General features: G+C 39.6%; 1 protein-coding gene and 1 pseudogene across 1 annotated transcript in view; one reads left to right on the forward strand and one right to left on the reverse strand.

Moving 5' to 3' along the window:
- FAF1 (Fas associated factor 1) overlaps positions 1–17,705 on the reverse strand; it is a 504,460-nt gene that overhangs the window by 238,629 nt on the left and 248,126 nt on the right. The window lies entirely within an intron of this gene.
- On the forward strand, positions 13,339–13,878 carry LOC142435522 (ubiquitin-conjugating enzyme E2 C-like; annotated as a pseudogene).

Genomic DNA, 17,705 nt, shown 5'->3' on the forward strand with positions numbered 1-17,705 from the left:
ACAAGTAGCACTTCCAATGTTGTGTATGTTTGCTAAAGAATCTCAAATTGGTATTTCATGAATGCCCAAAGTTTTGGCCTTTGCCAATGTCTTCAGGACAACTTGAATATCTTCCTTCAGTACTGGCGATTCTTTTGGTTCAGTAACTGTATTCTTCTATCTTCTTTTGATGCTTTCTCTGATATTAAGTTTAATTTATTGAAGTCATCCTTTTATAATCGTATCTAAAAGAGACAGAGGACCTGCCTTCATTGAGCTTATATTTAAGCTATTCTAAGTGATTAGGTTGATGGAAATAAACAAGGACATTTCTTAATTACTGTATATACTCGAATATAAGTCAACACAAGTATAAGCTGAGGTACCTGATTATTACCTGGGAGACCAGAAAAACTGATTGACTCGAGTATAAGCCTAGGGTGGGAAATGCAGGATGTGAATCAACACAGAGATCAGAGGAGAGAGACAGAGTGCAGCCAGAAACACATCCTTACCAGTTCAGCTGCCAGTGTAAGTGAATCACTACAGGTGCTTCTGCGAATTGGAGCCATCCATGTCATAGGACGGCTCTGATTGGTTAGATGTGAGTAAACAAACATTCAAAAACCTGTAGTGTGAGTGGGGCTTTGAATGAACAGCAGAGGAACGGCAATCGCCTGCGAGATGGTACACCTTGCTGGGGTACCACTGACCCGTGTATAAGCCGAACCCGTTTTCCAGCACGTTTTTTGTGTGTGTGTGCTGAAAAACTTGGCTTATACACAAGTACATACAGTAGTACTATGAAGAGTGATTCTGTATTTTAGAAGCTGAAACTTGAATGAGAAGGTGCAAGTTCGAAAGTGTTCCACACAGAGAATAAATGAAAAGATTCTCTCTTGATAAATACATAATTATTTTATATATGTTAGGTGCCACAGAATTGGTTCTAACTCATATGACACTATGTACAACAGAGTGAAAGACTGCCCAGATGGGAGCTACCCCCACAATGGTTTCCACTGTTGCAGCACTGTCAATTCATCTTGTCTAGGGCCTTCCTCTATTTCGCTATGCCTCTACTTCACCAAGCATGATGTCGTTCTCCAGTGACTGGTTTCTCATGACAACATGTCCTAAATACTGTAAGACAAAGTCTGCTCTTGATTCTGTCATTCCCAGCATAGTAAACCATATGAATTTCTGATGCAACAAGGCCAATACTAGTCCAAGTCTATTTCAGTTCACGAAGTTCTAAGATATGGATATTTGTGTTCCATTTTATTTCTGACAACTTCCAATTTTCTTAAATCCATGCCTTGTACATTCTAAGTTCCAACTGTTAGTAGATTTTTACAGCTGTTTCTTCCCATTTTGAGTCATGTCCCATCAGCAAATGAAGATTTTGAAAGACTTACTCCCATAGGCTTTATTCTACCCATGTCATGATGATACAATTTACTTTGAGAAAGCAGCTCTGGATTCTGGGAAGATGGCGGACCAGGAGACCCTGAAACTCTGAGAGCTCTTTCCAACAAAGTGGGTTTGGTATCCAGGTAGCCTAGTGATAGGACTCTGAGTGAAAAATCCCCCCCACCCCCACCCCACGCATTTGTCCTGAGCAGGGGCCTTGGCGATACAGGACCCGATTCCTGGGACATCTCTGGTCACTAGGCTGCTGGCATATGCTCAGATCTATCAGCAGATACCATGAAGAGGAGGAGAGAATGGAGCAACATCTTCTAAAAACTGAAAGAAAAAATGCCTCCCCTAGAATCCTGTACCCTGCCAAGTTATCCATTAAGATAGATGGTGAGATAAGGATCTTCCAGGAGAAAGAAAGATTCAAAGAATATGCTGCAAGTCACCCAACCCTGTGAAAGATACTGGCTAACTCACTATGGTCAGAGGATCAACCTCCACCAAGAACAAACAGGAGACTACCATATAGCCCATCTCCATCTAAAAGCCAACATGCCAGCAACAATTACCAGGACAACAGGGTCTAAGATGGAAAGCAGGACAAGATAGAAACTCTCCACTCAAACACAGCCCAGTGATATGAAGTGAGATAGGTAAAGACACAAAACACAAAACAGGGTATAGCAACTACGAATCCAGTTAGTGACAATAACTCTGAATACCAATGGACTCAATTCGTACATTAAAAGAAAAAGGCTTGAGGACTGGCCCAGAAAACATAATCCATCAATCTATTGCCTGCAAGAGACACATCTTAAGCGCACAGACAAGAATATGCTAAGAATAAAGGGTTGGCAGAAAGTTTACCAATGGAATTGTAACTCAAAAAAGGCAGGGGTGGCTATCTTAATCTCCGACAAAATGAACCTCAAGATCCAAACCATAAAAAGAGACAAAGATGGACACTACATAATGCTCAAAGGTTCAGTAAACCAGAAATCATATTGAATATTTACGATCCTAACAATGTTGCGGCGAATTTCGTCAAACTATTAAAAAGATGAAGAAAAAAGAAATCACGGATTCAACAATCATAGTAGGTGACTTTAACGCTCCACTATCAGAGAAAGACAGATCACTGGGAAAGAAGCTCAGCAAAGAGGCCAGCTAAACAATGTAATTAGGCAACAGGGTCTGATAGACAGCTATAGAGCTTTCCATTCAAAAGCAAAGGGTTTCACATTCTTTTCAAATCCACATGGGTCTTTTTCAAGAATAGACCACATGCTGGGACACAAGTCCAGCCTGAGTAAATTCAAACACATAGATATTAACCAGATATCTTTCTCAGATCACCATGCCGTAAACCTGGAGATTAATAAGAGGGCGTCCAGAAAAGCAAGGGCAACCAATTGGAGAATGAACAACGATCTCCTGCGACAAGAATGGGTACAGGCCCAGATCAGAGAGGATATTAGGCAGTTTCCAGAAACTAACGAGAATGAGAATACAACGTATCAAAATTTATGGGACACTGCAAAGGCAGTTATCACAGGTAGCTTGATATCATTAAATGCATACATGAAAAAAGAAGGCGTATGATAGAAACGTTAACACAAAACCTCCAACAACTAGAACAGAGTCAGCAGAACAACCACTCCAACAGCAAGAGAAAAGAAATAATAAAAATCAGGGCGGAGTTAAACCAGTGGGAAGACAAGAGAACAATGCAAAAGCTAAATGCAGCTAAAAGCTGGTTCTATGAAAGAATTCACAGAATTGACAGTCCTCTGGCAAAGCTTAGCAAAGATAGAAAGGAGTAAACACCAATAGCCAGGATGAGGGATGAAACAGGGGCAATAACAATAGACCCCAATGAGATTAAAAGGATAATTACAAAGTACTATGAAGGTTTACATTCTAATGAATTCAGAAACCTGGAAGACATGTCTAAATATTTGGAAAAACAGTCTCTCCCTAGATTATCTCAGATATCAACCTCAACAAACCCATAGCAAAAGAAGAAATAGAGAGGGTCATCAAAAACCTACCAACAAAAAAGGCCCCATGGCCAGATGGTTTCACAGCAGAATTCTACCTAGCATTCAGGGAAGAGTTGACAGCAATCCTTCACAAAGTATTCCATAACATAGAACAGGATGGCAAACTCCCAAACTCATTTTACGAAGTCAGCATTATATTGATACCCAAATAGGGCAAAGACCCCACAGGTATAAAGAATTACAGACCAATAGCTCTAATGAACATAGATGCAAAAATCCTTAACCAAATATTGGCCAATAGAATACAAAAGTATATAAAATATATCATCCACCATGACCAGGTAGGATTCATCCCAGGGATGCTTTAACATCCGAGAAAGCAGCTCTTCCTCAAATTCATTAGGCCTTCAGTATCTAACAATGATTCAATGTTATGTATAAAGATCTCAGCATTTAAATCCTCCAAACTGGACAGCTAATTCCTTCTTTGTAGTCTGTTCATAGTCTAGAAGTTTCAATGAAAGCTCTTCACTTTGGGTGAACTTGCTAGCATCTGAAATTACCAGTGATACTGCTTCCAGCATCATAGGCACACACAGGCCATCATAGTATGAAAAAGTGACAGACAAGTGGTAAATAATTACTTATGTTGTTAGGTGCCAACAACTCAGCTCCAACCATAAGGTCAAGTTTAGAAACCACCAGCAACACCTCAGGAAAGGTGGGACTTTCTACTTCCTTAAAGAGTTGTTATTACGTGCCATCAAGTTGACTCTGACCAACAGTGACTCTGCACATCAGAACAAAGCACTGCACTGTCCTGTGCCATTCTTACCATTGTTCCTATGCCTGAGCCCATTCATGCAGCCACTGCGGCAATCCATCTAGCAAAGGGCCTTCCTCTTTTTCGCCACCCTTTCACTTTATCAAACATGATGTCCTTCTCCAGGGACTGTTCTCTCCTGACAATATCTCCAAAGTATGTTAAATGAAGTCTTGTCATTCTAACTTCTAAGGAACACTCTGGCCATACTTCTTCCAATACAGATCTGTTAATCTTTGTTAGCAGTACCTGGTACTTTCAATAGTCTTCACCAACACCACAATTGAAATGCATCAATTCTTCTACAGTCTTCCATATTCAGTGTCTCACTTTCAACCACATATAATGTAATATAGAATACCATGGCTTGTCTCAAGTGCATCTTAGTTCTCAAAGTAATATCTTTGCTCTTCAATACTCTAAGGAGTTCTTATGCAGATTTATCTAATGTAATATGTCTATTGACCCCTTGACTGCTGCTTCCAAGAACACTGATTGTGAATCCAAGTAAGATAAAAGTGTTGACAACTTCCAACCTTTTCTCTATTTATCATGGTTACTTATTTTTCCATTTATGAGGATTTTGGTCTTTTTTACATTGAATTGTACTGAATATAAAGTTAAAAATCTTACATTGGACTGAAGGCTAAAATCCTTGATCTTTACCTGCAAGGGATTCAGTTCATTTCACTTTAAGTAAGCAAGGTTGTGTCATGTACATATCGAAGGTTGTTAATAAGCCTTCCTTCAATCCCAATGCCATATTCCTCTTTATATATATATATATATATATATATATATATATATATATATATATATATATATATATATATATATTCCAGCTTTTCTGAAGATTTGCATAAGTATGGTAAGAGGATACAACCCCAATGCACACACCTCTGATTTAAAACCATACAATATTCCCTAGTTCTATCTGCTCAACTGCCTTTTGATGATTCACATACACGTTCTGAATGAGCACAATTCTTCTCAAAGTTATCTTCAGTTTATTATGGTCTACACTATTGAATGCATTGGAATAATCAATGAAACACAAGTAAACACTTTTTTTTGGTATTCTCTACTTAGAGCCAAGATCCATATGACATATACATATATGTATGTGTGTCTGGATATATAAATGCAAATATGTGCAAACACACAGCACACAAACACAAGTGTGTATATCCACACAGAGGATTTCCAAAAACATGGGAAAATGGAAATAAAAGATAATGGAATTTTTCTATGAACCCTTTGAACTCCCTTTTTGTATATATTCCTACACACAAACATATATACTTTACTAATATTATTTTAGTCAATGAAGGTTTTCTTTTTTAACAGATTAAGCAACTGAGATTTAAATTCTCTTAAGTAGGTAACAAGCAGAATCCACAAGAAAAATCAATGGAACTCTGAGGTAATGTCTCTTGGTAGCATAGCGAATTATGTGTTGGGCAGCTAACCACAAAAACAGCAGTTCCAAACCACCAGCTGCTGAGGGTGGGGCGGAAGATGAGGCTTTCTACTTTTTCTGTTGTTTAAATTTTATTATTTTAAGTCTAATTTATTCCTGAGCCATGAGTCTTTCCTTCTTCAGTTTCTTCTGGGAAATCTTTTTCTTCTGTGCAAACTCCTTTTCTGGTTTAGGAACGATCTGTTCCTTTTCAGTGAGGATCAGCTCAGTGTGGCAGGGGGAGCGCATGTGTGGATTGATCCCATCAAGAGCTCTGTAATACAGGTGGCACATCTTCAGGGCTTTGTTCACCTGGATGTGCTCAATGACCAGAGAATCCACATCTAAACCCTTAAAATCAGCATTACTTTCTGCATTTTTAAGCATGTGAAGTAAAAATTCAGCACTCTTTTTGGGCCACCGACCCTGGGTCCAACCCCACTGTTTGGCCTGGGCACACCTACCAACGCCACCATTGTTACGTTGGAAGGGCACACCCTGCTTCTGCAGAGTGGCATCTTTCAAGTATGTGGTGGCTTTCCGGATATGCATGGCTTTAATGGCCTGGGCACTTTCACAGGTGTTTCTGAAGTGGACCTGGAGATTCGGCCCTCTTGATTTGCAGAATTTTGTAGGGTTTTCTGGGCCAAGTAAGTAGCGAACCAGTTTGGCAGGACACCTCAGGCTGCTACAGTTAGAGTGAGGATTTCTACTTTTGTAAAGATTTAGTCACAGAAACCCACAGGAGCGTTCTCTTCTGTTCTATGGGGTTTCTGTAAGTTACTGACTTGATGGCAGTGGAAATGATATAATCCTAAAAATGATTAAGTAGAAAAGCTTATTCTATTTCATATCACCCCACCACAATCTCAAGAGCATGATACTGACTGTTCATTTATTTGGATGACACTTCCTTCATATATTTCAGAATTGTTTTTGTTCAACTAGACTAAATAATCATAAATCTCAAATTGCTATCATGTGAAAACTAACCAAGTTTGCTATACTGATTGCTAACTCAAAATTAGATTTCAGAGATTCTGATAACAGATACCTATCTTCAAACACATTTGAGAGTTGCTTGTAGGTTTTTGCTCAATTGAATAAATAGTGTCATGAATTATCCATTTACAACATTACCCCAGCAATGAATAAAGCCAAGGATATCTATTTTTGAGAATGATGGCATTCAAGTAAACACACCCATTGAGAGCCAGTATTTCACAATATCATTCCCAGACGCTCCAACTTTACCACTCCTTTTGCATGCTCAGCTGGATGGTTGAATGAATGAAAACATGAATAATGGGAACAGCTGTTATGGATGTGTTCTCCAAAAACAGGAGTTGAAATGTTAGACTCTACACCTATGGAAGGAGCTCTGGAGCTCAATGGCTACTAACCAAAAGTTTGTGGAGTTTGAAACTCACCAGTATCCAGTGTCCTTTTGGCCCAGAAATATAGAAATCAGGATCCATAAAGACTTAAAGACTTGGAAGATCAATGGGTCAGTTTTCCTGTCCTATAGGATGACTATGAGCTGAAAATCAACTCCATGGCAGTGGATGTGATCCTATCTGGAAATCAGGTTTTCTTTTTTCTGTTAATTAGGCCATACTCAAATAGAATGGTTCTATAAAGTGATTTTATAACTCACATCTGAGTAATAAAAAGAGCTCAATGCAAGAATTTTTTCTATTAAAATGGCATTCCATGGTGCACACCTTCCTGAGAAGATCGCTGAAGACAAAGCAGGTGCATAAGCAAATGTGATGAAGAAAGTTGATGGTGCCCAGCTATCAAAAGATATAGCATCTGGGGTCTTAAAGGCTTGAAGGTAAACAAACAGCCATCTAACTCAGAAGCAACAAAGCCCACATGGAAGAAGCACACCAGCCTGTGTGACCATGAGATGTCGAAAGGATCAGCTATCAGGCATCAAAGAACAAAAAATCATATCATTTTAAATAAGAGTGAGTGCTGAGTGGAGATCCAAAGACCATCTGTAGGCAACTTGACATCCCCTTACGGAAGGGTTGTGGGGAGGAGATGAGCCAAGCAGGGTGTAGGGTAGCAACGATGAAACATACAACTTTCCTCTAGTTCTTAAATGCTTCCTCCCCACACTATCAAGATCCCAATTATACCTTACAAATCTGGCTAGACCAGATTATGTACATTGGTACAGATAAGAACTGGAAACACAGGGAATCCAGGACAGATGACCCCTTCAGGACCAGTGGTGAGAGTGGCGATATCTGGAGGGTAGGGTAGAAAGGGGGAACTGATTACAAGGTTCTACATATAACCCTCTTCCTGGGGGATGGACAACAGAAAAGTGGGTGAAGGGATACATTGGACAGTGTAAGATATGACAAAATAATAATTTATGAATTATCAAGTGTTCATGAGGGAGGGGAGCGTAGTAAGGGAGGGGGGAAATCAGGAGCTGATATTAAGGGTTCAAGTAGAAAGCAAATGTTTTGAGAATGATGATGGCAACAAATGTACAAATGTGCTTGACACAATGGATGGATGTATGGATTGTGATAAGAATTGTACGAGCCCCCAATAAAAGGATTTAACAAAGAGCAAACTAGACGCAGAAACACAAGGGGAAGAAAAAGGCAAACAATGGAAATAGAGACATCAATCAGCCCAGCAGTGCCAAGTGTGGTTGAAAGCTGAAATAAACAAGGAATGACCTTCCTCCTAGAGTAGCAATTCTCAACTTGTGGTCGAACGACCCTTTCACAGGGGTCGCCCAATTCATAACTGTAGCAAAATTATAGTTATGAAGTATCAACGAAAATAATTTTATGGTTGGGAGGTCACCACACCATGAAGACCTGTATTAAAGGGTCGCAGCATTAGGAAGGTTGAGAACCACTGTCCTAGAGCCAAGCACTCAACTACTGCACTACTACGACTCTTAACACATTAAAGACCAGATTTTTTTTACCCACTTACCCAAGTGGTCAGGTAGTTTTTCTGGCTATTAGGTTTTGTTTGCATTAAACCATAAATGGGTTTACATCTCATCAACTTTTCATCATATATATATAACTTTCAGTTTTTGAATATATAGTGTCTCACATTATTAAACAATATTTTGCAATGTATACAGAACATTATTACTTTTATGAACTATAATCTTCATGAAACAATAAACTTCTTGTAAAAATAATCAACATAATCCATATTGCTCTGAAAACCAGTAAAAATAAGTACAGTATATCAAACAAAAAATCCATTCTTTGTTCCCCAGTGTTCATTGTTGATATGTTGCTTTGTGATACAGTGTACTATTGTTACTATACTCTACAACTACACTATTCAACTACATTGAGAAACAAAGCAGTGTGCAAATCTTATCCCTGAAACACTGTGCAAAAATGATCTCCTAGCCCTTTGGTTTGATTAGTTGTGGAGACTTTACCCTAAATAGTGACAATTATTTCATATGTTGTAGTTAGCATAGGACCTATATAAACAAAGGTTCCTAGTACTTTTTAAATGTATGGTACTTTGTATAACATTTTTTCTCTGTGAAGCGGTATCTTAAAAAATTTGCAAATGTAGCTGGTTTGACTTCTTTTTCGATGGGCAGTGCACACTCTACAGGCTGTGGTAGGAAATTTTTTTCCATTGCTTGAAATGAACACAGGGTCGTGCTGCTTCACGAATTATCTGAGATCCGTCCATAACAGACGGCACACGAAACACAAGTAAACTCGGTATCCGTCCGCAATGTGTTAACTAAGAGAATAACCCAAATTATGACTCATGGCAACCCTGTTTAGGGTTTCTGAGACTATCAATCTTTATAGAAGCAGGTAACCACTGAACTTGTGATTAGCTGCCAATGTCTAACCCAAAGTGCCTCCCATGTTTCTTAATTAAGAAGATAACTGTTGCTAAAGCAGACCATAGATCCGTCTCACCTCGTACATTGGAAAACATCCTATATTCCTATATGTTTATGGTTCATTCATTCAACTATTCATCAAACACTGGCTCTTGTCATCAAGTTGGTTCCCACTCACATAGTGAGCATGTGCAGAAGAGAAAGCAACCTTGCCTGGACCTGCACCATTCTCACAACTGTTCTTGTGTTTGAGCCCAGAGGATGCTATTGAATCAAACCATCTTGTCGATAGCCTTCCTCATTTTTGCTGCTCCCCTACTTTACCGAGCAAGATATTCTTCTTCAGGTACTAGTCTCTCTAAACAATATGTCCAAAGTATGTAAGATGAAGTCTTGCCATCTGTGCTTTTAAGGAGTAATCTGGCATACTCCTTCTAAGACAGACTTGTTTGTCCTTTTGGCACTTCATGGTACTTTCAATATTCTTCACAAGCAACCTAATGCAAACACATAAATTCTTCTTTGGTCTTCCTTATTTCATTTTCAACTCTCAACATGCATATGAGGAGACTGAAAATATCATGCCTTGAGTCAGGAGAACCTTAGTTCTCAAAGTAACAGTTTTGTTTCTCGATACTTTAAAGAGGTCCTGTGCAGATTTAATGAATTCAACTCATCACTTGATTGTTGTTTCCATGAGCATTAACTGTGGGTCAAAGAAATAGAAAAATTTGGCAATTTCAATCATTTTTCCATTAATCATGATCTACCTCTTGGTCCAGTTGGGAGGAGTAGGGTCTTCTTCCTTGATCTTCACCAGCAAGTGCTTTAAGTCCTCCTCACTTTTAGCAAGCAAGGGTGTGTTATCTGCATTTCTACATAAGGTTGTTACTAAGCCTTCCTTAAATCCTGATGCCACATTCTTCTTCATATAATCCAACTCCTTTGATTATGTGCTCAGCATACAGGTTGAAGTAGGGTGAGAGGACACAATTTGAGGCACATCTTTCCAAACGTTTAACTATGTAGTATTCTCTTGTTCTGTTCTCACAACTGCTTCTTGATCCATGAACAAGTTCCACATGGGAACAATCAAGTATTGTGGAATTCCCATTCTTTTCAAGGTTGTCCGTAGTTGTTATGATCCACACAGTCGAATGCTTTGGCATAGTCAATAAAACAGAAGTAAACATCTTTCTGGCATTCTTTGCTTTGAGCCAAGATCCATCTGACATCAGAAATGATACCCCTTGTTCCCAGTCCTCTTCTGAATCCAGCCTGAACCTCTGCAAGTTCCTGGACAATGAACTTCTGTAACTATTGTTGGATGTTCTTCAGCAAAATTTTACTTGCATGTGATAGCAATGATGTAGTTCTATACTTTGAGTAGTCTGTGGGGTTCCTTTCTATGGAATGGGTACAAATATAGATCTGTATCAGTAAATCTGCCAGGTAAGCAGTTTCTTAAATGTCCTGGCAGAGACAAGTAAGTACTTCCAGTGCTTTAATAGCTTGTTAAAGCATTTCAATCATTATTCCATCAATTCCTAGAACATTTGTTAAGCACTGCTTAAGTTCCAGACTCTGATATTCACTGTATCAGCAATTTTAAATTTAAATGAAATAAATGAGTGAATGTGACATGCAAATGAAGAAACCATATGTCACTGCCATCAAGTCAATTCAGACATTCAGCATCAATCTTGAGAAAACATTACTGGGTAGTCTTCTTACGTGTCATTAACTTAGTTCATACCCATAGCACTGTATGCACAACAGAACAGAAACAATGTCTAGTTCTGTGCCAATGTCACAATTGTTATGTGAGCCCATTGTTGCTCAGTGTGTCAACAGAGAACATTCCCCATGTGAGGAGGGAACTGCTACTCCAGAACAGCTGATTGCTGAGATAACATTATCTGAGACTCACAGGTACAGGAATTTTCTGATCTTTGGGAATAGCCAGGAATCCTGTTCTTAATGTAAAACTTTCTAACTCTTAAGTGGCCACCAATTCAATTTTAAAACAGTCTGAGGCCAAAACTGGTAATCCGACATAACAGGCTTATGGGAACCAGTGTATACCTTTGAAAACCCAGTCCCCATCTGCCACAAAAGACTTAACATTCTTGCCTTCAAGTAATTTATAGTAAAGTGAGGGTTAAATCCAGAAGCAAACATTCATGACGCCATGAGACTGCTATAGGGACCCCACTGTGCAGTGGTTAAGTGCTCTGCTGTGAATGGGAAAGCTGGCAGACCTAGCCCACCAGCCGCTCCACGAGAGGAGGGCAGGCTAGTCAGCTTCCTTTTGTGGATTTCAGACTTGGAAACTTTATGTGACAACTCTACTCTGTCTTGCAATAAGATTGCAGTAAATGACAATAGAGGGGGGCATGTCTGATTTCCTTTGACTTCACCATTACCACAAGTCGGGGGGGTCAGACATGCCTCTCCATTCCATACTTCTTTACCGTCTGACATCAACTATTCTTCCCATGTCACTCTACATCTATGTGCGTGCACTGGCCACACAAAACTCAGAGACAATACTCACAATTAAGGAAGTTTATAAGGGAAGTGAACAGGTTACCACATATCAAGATCAGCAAGCACTAAGGATATACAAGGGGATACACCCCCCAAAACCAGAACCACCTCCCAAGCTATGTATTTAACTTATTTTTACAAAATAACCTCACCACCTTCAAAGTACTCTCCATTAAACTTAATACATTTTTCAAACTCATCTGTTTTGGATGGCTAACAGCACCTCTATCATTTTTTCCTTCTCCTCTTCTATGTCATCAAATCGCTATCCTTTCATGTTCCACTGCATTCGCAGAAGCAAAAAGAAGTTGCATGGAGCAAGGTCAGGTGAACATGGGTGTGTGGGGCAAGAAAAGCATGCTGTTTTTGTGCCCCAAACTGGCACACTGAGATGGCCGCCTTGGCACAGTGGCAAAAATCAGTCACCAGTCTGCCACAAACCAGGCTTTTATTGCACACTGTTAGGTAATCTTTTCAGAACCACTAAGTAGAGAGCTTGATTAACAGTTTGACCTGGTGGAATGAACTCCAAATGTACTATGAGTCGACATTTTCATCCTTTCGGGAAATTGACAGACATCCATAATGAGGTTTGTTATCAATTGATATTTCATGTTTTTTGAACCAAGAAAATCACCTGTACACTTGAGTTTTTCCCATCTCATTGTCCTTGTAAGCTGTGTTCAGCATCAACAAGTTTCTGTGGCAACTTTGCCGAGCAAGAAACATAACTTCACAGCCGCGTGCAGCTGTTCTCTCAAATTGGCCATCACCAAGGAGAGTGTAGAATGCCTGGTGTGGGTTTGATCAAGTGCAATGTAGCCAAGAGGAATTACTGAGAGCTGAATGAAGGTTGAAGAAGATAGAGAGGAAAGTGAAAGGGAATAAAGCACTAGGTGGCAAAAGACATTTAAAGAAGTATAAATATAGGCATGTACATATGTAAATATATGAATCTATAACAATAGGAATATAGATCTATGCACATATATTTATATGTTAAGTATCAAGGTAGCAGATGGACATTGGGCCTGTACTCAAGTCCTCCCTCCACGCAAGAGCATTTTGTTAAAACAATTTAGCATTCTGTGCCTCACCTTCTACAATCACAGAAGTAAAAATGGGTGCATAAGAAAATGTAGTGAAAAAAAGCTGATGGTGGCCGGCTATTAGAAGATACAGTGTCGGCAGTTGCCTCCAGTCTCCGGAGATCCCGTCTGCCAACACCGGGCGAATGGCCTCCCAAAACCGCGATCCAGCCGCAGTCAGTGTCGTAGCTGCCTGGAAAGGAGCTGAGCCCAGCGGGGGCGCAGCCTGGGGTTCCGTGGGCAAGAGGCTACAACAGGAGCTGATGACCCTCATGATGTCTGGCGACAAAGTTATCTCTGCCTTATCCGGAAACAGACAACCTTTTCAAGTGGATAGGGACCATCCATGGAGCAGCTGGTACAGTCTATGAAGACCTGAGGTATAGCTCTCCCTGGAGTTCCCCAGTGGCTACCCTTACAATGCACCCACAGTGAAGTTCCTCACCCCCTGCTACCACCCCAACGTGGACACTCAGGGTAACATCTGCCTGGACATCCTGAAGGACAAGTGGTCTGCCCTGCATGACGTCAGGATGATTCTCCTCTCCATGCAGAGCCTGCTGGGAGAGCCCAACATCAACAGCCCTTTGAACACACATGCTGCGGAACTCTGGAAAAACCCCACAGCCTTTAAGAAATACCTGCAGGAAACCTACTCAAAGCAAGTCTCCAGCCAAGAGCCCTGACCGTCCCTGTCCTTGTGTTCTCTTCTCTTCTGTAGCTGTCTGTTCTCCCTCCACCCCGCCCCTTGATGTCTGTGTAGAACTCTTATCTCAAGCTGTGCTGTCATTTCTGTTGTGTTTGTTTTTTTAAATTAAGTCTCCATTTGCACCCTGTGATGATTGTATTAAATAAATAACATTTGGGGTTGAAAAAAAAAAAAAGAAGATACAGTGTCTGGGGTCTTAAAGGTTTCAAGTTAAACAAGTGGCCACCTAGCAGGGAAGCAACAAAGTCCACAGGAAAGAAACACACCAGAACTGTGTGATGATGAGGTTTCAACAGGATCAGGTATCAGGCATCAGAGGACCCAAAACAAAGAACTATAACCATGCAAACAAGAGGGGTCAGAGGGGAGGACCCAAAGTTCATCTGTAGATAATTGGACACCCTCTCATAGAAGGGTTACAAGGAAGGGACAAGTCAGCCAGGGTGCAGTATAGTGCCGCCAAAACATACAACATTCCTCTAGTTCATTAATGCTTCTTCCCCCCACCCCACTATGATGACCTCAGTTCTATCTTACATATCTGGCTAGACGGAAGCATGTACACTGGTACAGGTAAGAGCTCTCGACATATGGAATCCAGGACAGATAAACCCCTCAGGGCCAATAATGGAAGTAGCAAAATCATGAGGGTAGGGGGAAGGTAGGGGCAGAAGGGGGAACTGATAGCAATGATTGACGTATAATCCCACCCCCACCCCACCCCACTCAGGGGTATGGACAACAGAAACGTGGGTGAAGGGAGACAGCAATGGTTGTAAGATATGAAAAATAATAATTATTTATCAAGGGGTCACAAGGGTGGGAAGGGAGGTGAAAAAAGAAGAGCTGATACCAAGGGCTCAAGTAGGAAGAAAATATTTTGGAAATCATGGCAATGCATATATAAATATGCTTGATATAACTGATGTATGGATTGTTGTAAGATCTGTAAGAACCATCACACACACAAAAAAGGTTCCAGCAAAACTGCTTTGACGAAAAAATTCACTGTGACCAGAGAGAACCTTCCCAGGTGACACCATTGGGTGCACGAACTCAGAGCAAGTTGTTAGATGTTCATCTAGTGGGAAAAATGCATACTATGAAAGCTCCACTCTGTCCAGCACAATTCCTGTTATTTTGGGTACCCCCTTGTAGTCATTGGTCTTATCAGCCAATAGTCAAGTCTCTGTCAGGTTCTCAGTCTCTCAGCCACATGGTCCCTTAACCTTTGCCTCCATGGTCCAGGAAGGGAGCCTGCCTGTTGTTCTGTTCCACAGTTCTAGTCTTGGGCCCCATAGTCTTCATGCTGCTCCTCTGAGTCTTCATGCATCAGGTCTCATCACTTCAGACAGAGATCTTGAACGTGCTCTTCAAAAAGTTCTGAAGCTTTCTCTCTGTTGCTGCTTCAAAGAATGGCTCACCTGTATAGCCAGGGGGGCGAGAGTTGTAATGAAAACTGACCAATCCCCTACATTTGTGTTACACACACTCTATTTGCATACTCCCACCTAATCACTTGCTGGGAATTAGAGACTTGGGTGAGTCATATTAAAAAATTTTCACTCCACTACAACCACTATGAGTTCGTTTTTTGTTTTTTTTGGAGGGATGCCTGCTACAATGATAAAGGTATCACATGATTATCAGTAGAGCACAGGTGACCGGCAATTATTATCGTAGCATCACTTACAATGCTACTTACATAAGCACCACTTATGGTGCACTTACAGTACTCAGGGAACTGATCTGAGCACTGTGCATATGCTGATATATTACCTCAACTTTTTCTCACATCAACTGTATGGGGAAACTGTTTCAGTCTCAAGATATTGTCAGGTGGAAGAGTTGAATTTGAATCCCATTCTAACATATACTACCACCCACTGCTCTAGTCTATAGTTTTAGTTTCTAAGGACCCATCTTAGGAATATTTGAAACAATTTTTAATCATCCTACCAACTCATGTGACGAGAAGAAAAAAATTTTTAAGTATCTTTTCTCTCCCCAATTTAATAATCATACTGGAGAATACATTTTTTTAAAGCAAGAAAAGAATCCACTAAAATCAGTTTAACTCATTGTGTATTGTTATTTGGTGTCATATAGTTGGTTCTGACTCTATGCACAACGGAACAAAACACTGCACAGCCCTGCATCATCCTTACACTTATTCCTATGCCTGAGCCCATTGTTGCAGCCACGGTTTCAATCCATCTCCTTCAGAGCCTTCCTCTTTTGTGCTGCCCTCCACTTTACCAAGCATGATGTCCTTTTCCTAGGGTTGGTCTCTCCTGATGACATGTCCAAGGTATATGAGCTGAATTCTTGCAATCCTTTCCTCTAAGAAGCATTCTGGCCATGCTTCTTCCAAGACAGATCAATTTGTCCTTTTAGCAGTCCATGGTACTTTCAATATTCTCCTCCAGCACAATTCAAATGCATCACTTATTCTTCTTTGGTCTTCCTTATTCAATGTCCAACTTTTATATGCTTAACAGGCAATGGGAAATATCATGGCTTGGGTCAGATGCACCTTTGTCCTCAAAGTAACAGTCTTGATTGTCACTACTCTAAAGATTAGAGTTTTTGCAGAAAATTTACCTAATGCAAGAATTGTGGAATTACACAAGACACAATCCTTGATAACTTCAACCTTTTCTCCATTTATCATGATGCTACCTATCCAGTGGTGAAGATGAATAATATATAGATACTTAGAATTGTATATAGATATTTATAAGCATAAAGTCAGTATGTGACATGAACACTTTGAATACTCAAAGATATACCATGAGCTGTGATATATCTTTGCATCTTGAAGTATTATATTTTATAAAAAATGCACCAAGATCCTACTTGGTTGAAGAATTACATGCACCCAAACATGCAACAAAACATTCATTTCATAAACATCCAAATAGTACTATTCTAAGCACTTTACAGACATGAATTATCTTTATAAATTTTGGTATCACTCTATAGAAGAGGAATCTGAAACAAATGGGTCATGTAATTTTCCCAGCATCACATAATAAATGCTAGAAGTAAAATTTTGCCTCTAGAATTTGACTCTAGAGTTCATCTTTTACCCACTATGTTATGCTGCCTCTCTATATTTTATTCTAATGGTGACACAAAGATTAAAGTACTTACTACTACATATACACACTTGATCCACTGTAAGACTCGTAGTATATATTATGAACTTCAGTATTGTTAAATATCAATCATTACCATGTATACACTAATCATTTACTGATTGAATACATACTAAATTTTACTTTGTAACTTAATTCAGAAACTAGAATGTTATTTTAAAATGAACCAATAAAAAGCTTAACTTCATTGGAAATTAAGCAAATATAAATTAAATCAAAATACTCCACACTTTCAATTAGAGAAATTTTAAAACAATACTAGCATAATCCAATGCTAGTAACAATACAATGTAACATGCCTGGTCATGCAATCCTGGTGGAGAAATAGGCGGGTGTTTTTTGTGAAGAATTTGGCAATATCTATCAAAATTAAAATGAATGTGCCCTTCAATTTAGCCCTTCCATTTCTAAGTACCCACCCTAGAGAAATACCCACAACTTACAAAGTGGGACTTTCAAGCTTTGTTCTTTTAAGCCATCTGAGTTATCTGAGTCATTTATTCATGTCCTTTTTGAGTAACTAAAATAATAATAATAATATCTCTAAGATGGAAAACTTAACATTTGCAAGGTCATCTTGAATATATGGGAAATTTTCAAGTAAGCATTGGACTGCTAAATTATAAGTTCCAAGCCCAGCTGC

The sequence above is a fragment of the Tenrec ecaudatus genome, chromosome 1 (genome assembly GCF_050624435.1).
Source record: "Tenrec ecaudatus isolate mTenEca1 chromosome 1, mTenEca1.hap1, whole genome shotgun sequence".
NCBI classification, from domain to species: Eukaryota; Metazoa; Chordata; class Mammalia; order Afrosoricida; family Tenrecidae; genus Tenrec; species Tenrec ecaudatus.